Genomic DNA, 7639 nt, shown 5'->3' with positions numbered 1-7639 from the left:
TCCCGAGTAGCTGGGACTACAGGTGCCCGCCACCTCGCCCGGCTAATTTTTTGTATTTTTAGTAGAGACGGGGTTTCACTGCGTTAGCCAGGACGGTCTCGATCTCCTGACCTCGTGATCCACCCACCTCGGCCTCCCAAAGTGCTGGGATTACAAGCGTGAGCCACCGCGCCCGGCTCAGCCATTTTTCTAGCTACTTTTGGTCCTTCTCATGAGGAGCTTTTGGAGGGGTCTTTAATACCCTCCTCAGGTTTGTCCCATTCTGCTACTGCCATCCATTCTTGAGCTTCACCAGGCCCTAATATCATGTGAATAAATTGGTAAAGGTCAGGAAGCCCTGGCTTGTAAGCTCCTATTGGGATTCTAAATTCCTCAGTAAATTTTTGAGATTTTCCCTTGAATAAGGGAAGTCCTTCACAAAACTTTAAGCTCAGTTTTAGACCATGGAGTGAAAGTAGTTATAGCAGACAGGCCTGGCTGATCAGGTCTTACTTTGTAAGGCATCTAACTTCCTCTTTTTCATCATCTTCAGGGTGAAAGGGTAATTTAGCAAAAAGGTTAGTGGACTCAGTATATAGGCAGAAATGGATAAAGAGAAGAAACAGTCGAAGTTAGTTCAGTCAGAGCACAGTCCTCTTTTGTCATGTCCTTGGTCTGGTGCTTAAGCTTTCCATTTGCTTTTTGCAAAGAATCTTTCAAGGAGTTAATTTTTGATTCATTTAGTCTTTTGGAGACCTCTGCATACCAATGAAAGACTATGTCCCACTGTTTTTGTGGGACATAGTCTTTTTCCAATATGCCTCACAAATAAACAATTTTTTCCAAATTATAACTTCCTCATTTCGACCATCTTAAGTTCTCTTTAGTGGGGTTAACCCATTTTTCTAAAAATGCACACGTTCAGCCAGGCATAATGGCTCACTACTGTAATCCTAGCCCTTTAGGAGGCCGAGGCGGGTGGATCACCTGAGGTCAGCAGTTCAAGACTAGCCTGACCAACATGGTGAAACCCTGTCTCTACTAAAAATACAAAAATTAGCTGGGCATGGTGGCAGGTGCCTGTAGTCCCAGCTACTCGGGAGGCGAAGGCAGGAGAATCATTTGAACCCAGGAGGTGGAGGCTGCAATGAGCTGAGATTGTGCCATTGCACTCCAGCCTGGGAGACAGAGTGAGACTCTATCTCAAACAAAAACAAAACGAAACAAAACAAAAACACATGCTGGGCCCATAATTTTTATACATAAAATTAGCTGGAGTTTCAGAAGGTGGAGTCCCAGACTCCTTGGACTGAGATAATTCCATTATGAAAAATAAAGTACCTACCCAAGGTCCAAGGCCTCTAATTGAATTCAATCCAGTTAATTATCAAATCCAATTTGATCTTAGACTCGGTGCAGTCTAAGTATCGCTCAAGTAAACTCAGAGACCCCAAAACACAAGTTACTGGAGTTCAGAATCTGAGAGAAAACTCACCCATGACCTCCATTTACAATCAAGAGAACAGTGAGCACAATGGGCTCAGCGGGTACCTCGCCTGGTCACCTGGTATTTCTAGGGGTCGGCAGAGTTTTACTTTGAATCCCACCTCTGATGCCAGATCTGTTAAAACTTCAGACAAAATAAATTTGACAAAGTTTAATTGAACAAGGAAAAAAACGATTCATGAATTGGACATCCTCCAGAAATACTGCAGATTCAGAGAGACTACAGGGATGCCTCGTGGTCAGAACAAGTTTATAGACAAAAAAAAGGAAAATGATATACAGAAATCAGAAGTGAGGTACAGAAACAGCTGGATTGGTTACAGGTTGGCATTTGCCTTATTTGAACACAGTTTGACACTCAGCAGTGCATGAGTGGTTGAAGTATGACTGCTAGGATTGGCCAAGACTCAGCAATTGTTACAGGTGCATATTCCTAAGTTAGGTTTTCAATCTTGTCTACCGATTAAATTAGATTACAGTTCATCCACAAGGACTCAAATATAGAAGTACAACGTCCCTCTCAGGCCATATTTAGTTTGCTGTAACAGCACCATTGGTATCCTCTGGATAGTATGACAGATGTCATAAGAAATTAAATCCTCCAAAAGACAGATGATACTGAGCTTCCTGGAGAAATCAGAAAAATGTGCCTCATTTGCCATTTCCCATTTGAGAAAATACAAGCTGCCGTATTCACTAATATGTTATATAGTAAAGTAATAATAATGTCTTTTCATTAAAAAGAAGAAGAAACTAGAAGAGTTCTCAAATCTCTTAGGTGCATCTCCTACCCAGGCTTAAGAAATCATGGTGAGTTCTGCAAACCTCAACCAATGGCTTTTGATACAATACTTATCATAAAAGCAACACAGAGCATTTACAGCGACCAGAGTACAAAACTAAAGTCAGCAGAGCTGCTCTTCAGGCATCTATTTCTAAACTCTTGACAACAACAATGGTCATTCTTGTGCTCCTTCTGCCTTAGTCTTCTCTCAGGTTTGCATCTATATGAGGTTTCTAACTTTTATCTACTTCAGCCCTGGCTTTCCTAGGATCCTTGGATGTCACCAACAAAAATGTGAGATTCATCCATCCTCTCTTTTATTCCCTAAGTAAAATCTTAACTCTTGTTCCTCCAGATCTAAAATCTTTATTTATTCTCACTACCACCACTTTAATTCATTGTCTTAAGGCTGGACTATTATAATTGCCTCCTAGGTAGTTTTTCTATTTCCTATAATCCAGAGTCCATGGACTTATAAGAGGACCATGCATTTGCTTCAAATTTTTCTCCAAATCTTCCAAAACTGTACCCATACATGGTGTTCTGAAAGCTCTGAAAGGTTAGAGATCTGGAATACTATATATAAAGTCCTCAAGTCATGTAGTTTGACTTTAGTTGGTTGAGTTGCAACTGTATTGGAAGAAAGATGATACTGATTTTCTTTCTACCTCCTTTTCCTGCATTATGTCTCTTCATGGCACTTATCACTTACCGTGCTAGTCTGTAACTTCAAAAAAGGAAGGGCTAAGATGTCAGTCTACTTCACTGCTATTGGAATCACTAAGTGGAGGTCTTGACTGTTTGGTTAATTGAATAATATGAAAATTGTGGAGCTGGGAGGTGGTAATGATTGTGCCTGATTAAAAGATATGTAACAATTTTGGCATTTGGTTATCTGTTGACACATATATAAGTCAGTTTTAAAATTCATAGCTTGTTATGATTGTCAGATGATCTATGACTTGTAACTGCTTGGGCTTGGCTGGTTGGTGTTAAATACTCTGATTAGGAGGGTGATGTAAAGGATGGTATGGATGACAAATTAAGGATGAGGAGTAAGAAGTAGTAATTACTAGAAAAGACAGCAAATAATGTCAAAGACCTAGAGATGAGGGGAAATGTAATTCTCAGGGGTGATATAAAAGGTGAGGAAGATGTATATTTATTGTCATGTTTACTAGAAAAAAATACAAAGCCTGAGAATTTACCAACAATACTGTTTAAGAAAAGAGTAACAAAAAGAGGGGGATGATTTAAAGAAAATCATTAGGTAAAACTATAGTGAGAGGTAATTAAAATGTCAAACCATCCTTAAAGCGTAGGTAAATTACCGTAGTCCAGGAAACACAGGTTTAGGAGTTCAGATTAACAATTAACTCAGAGTCGCTATGCTCAGCTCTGAGATCTTGGCAAATTATACACTCAATTAACTTCTGCAAAATAAAGTTACAATTACAAAATAAAGTCATTATCATTGAATTTCATATATTTCTTATTAAATGAGGCCATGTTCAAAGGTGAAAGTGATTTGTAAACCATATGAATCTATAGAAACATATTGCATTATTAAGCATGGTTAGAAAAAAGAGTGGTGAAACTTTTCTTTGATATGCTGTGGACTCTCCAAATTTTATAAATAGAAGCAGGAAGAAGATAGAAAATATAAGACTTTTTTTGTATTTTTGTAGAGACGGGGTTTCACCATGTTGACCAGGCTGGTCTCAAATTCCTGACCTCAGGTGATCCTCCCGCCTTGGCCTCCCAAAATGCTGGGATTACAGGTGTGAGCCACTGCGCCCAGCCATGGTGGCATGTGCCTGTAATCCCAGCTACTCAGGAGGCTGAGGCAGGAGAATTGCTTGAACCCAGAAAGTGGAGGTTGTGGTGAGCCGAGATTGCGCCATTGCACTCCAGCCTGGGCAACAAGAGCAAAACTCCGTCTCAAAAAAAAGAAAAGAAAAAAGAAACCCAGAAAATGTAAGGCTTAAAAGCATTGGTTTTACAATTTTAAAATTAATTCAGTATTGTATTTTGGCTCTGAATCATTTAGCATTCTTTATCCTCAGCAATCTCATCTGAAAAACTGGTATAATTTTAGCACTTACTCATCAGAATATTTCTGAGAATTAAGCAATACATATAAAGGCTTTGACACATATATACTCTAACTATAAAAGTAATTACAAATATTAGAATTGTTATTAAGTGGAGCAAATGGAACTAGAATTGGTGCCAATATGACTCAGGTTTCTAATAATTCTGGAAGATGACATGAAAAGTAGAGAATACGCCAGAGAAGAGCTCTGACGTAAAGCAATTGTAGAGATTTATCTCATAAAAATTCTTAAGAGAAGCAAACATTCCTATCAGGAGTTCACTTTGAAATTGATAGCAAGAAAATGACCCCAGGTAACAAGCCTAGGAAAATAAGTTTAACATGTTGCTGTCATCTTTCTGTGGTTCATCCTAGTTGAGGTCTGGAAGTCCAGACCTGGGTTAGAAATTGACTAAAGAATATGAAGCCATGAGGTTGGTCACCAAGGAGCTTTGGGAGAAAGATAAACTGTGGCTGCCAAAACCCAACAAATATGCCACATTTCCAAAGCAAGCATCCAAGTTTGGACATCACGTGAATTTTTAATTTAAAAGAATCTTGTCAGCTCTGCAGAGCTAAAGACCATGTTCATATACATGCTTCTAGGGTTACTTCTAACTCTGAGTCTCTGATTCTATAATTCTACTTTGGTAACTGACTTATTACTAACCATAAATCACATGAATGCTCGGCATGGGATATGGCACATTATCCATGTTTAGCTAAGTGAGGCAGCCACAACTTTATGGTTAAACGTTCAGACCATAGGGCAAGACTGCCTGAGTTTGAATTAACAGCTTTTCTACTCACAAGCCACATGGCCTGGAGTTCTGTCACTTTCCTTCATGTACCTTACTTGTAAAATGGGAATAACATAAATACTTTCCTTTTAGGCTTTTTGGTGCTATGGTGAGGCTGAAATGAGTTGGTATTTGTAAAACATTTTTCAGAAGTTATTTCACAAAACGAGCAATTTTCACATTGTAGCTGCATCAGAATCATATGGAAGGCTTGTTAACACATGGATTCCTAAGCCTCCTTCGTACAGTTTCTGAATCAGTGGGTCTGGGATGGATCCCGCAAATTTTTGATCTTAACGAAGTCCAAAGTAATGCTGATGCTGGACCCGTGACCCTATCTTGAGATCCACTGCCCTAAAACATTCATTGTAAATTGTCATCAAAAGCTTAAGTGCTATGTAACTACGTGGAAGGAAACAAGGTCATTTTAGTTATGTTAACTCAGTGTTTATGAGTATTGGGAGCCCCACCAAGAATTGCAGGAGATATTACATGTGGACAAGTTGGTAGAGGTGATTCTGGAGGCATCTCTGCCTCCAGGTGGTAGGGGTGGAGATGAGAAAGGAGAATGTAATCCAAGCAGAAATAGTAGTATTTAAATCCGGTTCTGTGATAATGATTAAAGAATTCCTCTGAGACATCTATATACGATGTAATATTGTTTGGCAGTTAAAAAACAAAAGGGAAATATTGCCATTTGTCACACATGGATGAACCTGGAGGACATTATGCCAAGTGAAATAAGCCAGAAACCAAAAGAAAAATAGTGTATGATCTCACTTATATATGTGAAATCTTTTTCTAAAAGGTCGATTATACAGAGATAGAGAATTAAATAGTGGTTATAGGGGTTGGAGAAAGGAAATGGAAAAATGTAGATCAGAGAATATAAAGTAGCATACACGTATATAGATCTAATGTGCAAGAGGACTATAGTTAATAAAATTGTATGGTATTTGGGATTCTTGCTAAAAGAGTAGATTTTAGCTGCTCGTGTCACAAAAACAAAAATGGGGTAACTATGTGAGATGATGGATATGTTGTTTCACTATAGTAACCATTTTACTATCTGTATATAGCCCATAACATGTTGTATACCTTAAATATACACAATATAATTTACTTATTTTTAAAAGAGGGGTTTAAATAAAACATTGACACTGCAGGTATCACAGGTCATTAACGCTAACTTAGCCTTCAAATAGAACTTTGGGAGCCACACGACCAAGGACAGCCTGCGGCGATTTACGTAAACCCTTAAACCAAAAGGCCCACCTGTCAACAGGTGGAAGAGGTCAAGGAGGAAATGAACGGGCGGCCACTGAAACTGCTCTGCCACCCAGCCAGGACCTGCCAACTTGCTAGGAGAAAGCCCTGGGAATTTAAAGAGTGAAGCCACGGCGAATTCGCTTCCCACACGCTCGTAAACATAAAGAGGGGCCCGGTGGTCGTTTCTCATCCTTGTGCTGCTGAGCCCCGGCCGCGTCCCCAGACACAGAAGTCGGGCTCATCCCCCGCCCTCGCCCCGCCTTCCTTCCTTCCCTCCCAGGGCTCCGGACCAGCTCCGCACGACCCCAGCCGCTGAGCCCGGGACCGAGCCCGGGACCTAGCCTGGGCAGCTCGAGCCCATTGGTCACCAGGGCAAACAGGTGAGCGCCTCGGCCAATCCTTCCCTGGAAAGGGCTGGAACCCCACGCTGGCTGGGGCTTGGCGTGGGAATGGAGCGAGTACCGTGGCTGCAGAAGCGGGCGCTGGGGCGGGGAGGGCTGAGGGTGGGGGAGGGAAGACGCACCCGGAGAAGGTGGGGGCATGAAAGCACACGACAATTCTTCGGTGACTGGTGCCAGGCAAAAAAAAAAAAAAAAAAAAAAAAAAACACACACACTGAGGAAAGACAATCAATAGACGGAGACATCTGTGACAGATTTGTCCAAAAAAGACAATTTGAGGAGAAGCTCTTGGGACTTTGGAGCAAAATGGAGTGATTAGTAGTAGTTAATATTCAAGTGACAACTTTAAGGAGTATTAAGTACACTACTGAGGGAGGAGAAAGGAAATTTTAAAACCTCCACTTAGCCTTTTGTTTCTGCAACAGCAAGCATCATAATAAACAAACGCTTCTGGGTTAATGTGGTTATGAGTTATAGAACTTTGAAGCTGTGGAAGCGGCTCCAGGTCTCCCTGAAGAGCATTACTCCTGAGCTGTAAGCCAAAAAGAATAAGGCTTTTTGCTCACTTTGGAGCAGAGAACTTTTCCTCCCTCAGGTTTGGACACAATTTTCCATTTCCTGGGAAGATTTTCTGTCTCTGCCTATGTCACAAGAGGATTCAGGACCTGGAAGAAGAGCTCAGGTACTGCCAATTCCTATTTCATTATGTACATTTTCAGCCTTACGTTTGTGAGAATCCCTTATTTATGTGTTGTCTTATGCTATTGATCCTCTTTTAAATAATTTGAACGTGGGCATACCCAGA

The 7639-nt window shown here is 40.6% G+C and overlaps 1 protein-coding gene across 1 annotated transcript in view; it reads left to right on the top strand.

Annotated features, from left to right (window-relative positions):
- The first annotated feature begins 2885 nt into the window (after positions 1-2885).
- The window catches only part of IGSF10 (immunoglobulin superfamily member 10), a 28720-nt gene continuing 23966 nt past the window's right edge, over positions 2886-7639 (top strand). Inside the window, exon 1 of the mRNA XM_003826461.6 lies at positions 2886-7516. The gene's annotated coding sequence lies outside the window, so the exon portion shown is untranslated. The remainder of the gene's footprint in view (positions 7517-7639) is intronic.

The sequence above is a fragment of the Pan paniscus genome, chromosome 2 (assembly GCF_029289425.2).
Source record: "Pan paniscus chromosome 2, NHGRI_mPanPan1-v2.0_pri, whole genome shotgun sequence".
In the NCBI taxonomy this organism is placed as follows: Eukaryota; Metazoa; Chordata; class Mammalia; order Primates; family Hominidae; genus Pan; species Pan paniscus.
Note: the sequence above shows the minus strand (reverse complement) of the source record. Positions and strands in the feature narration are given on the sequence as shown.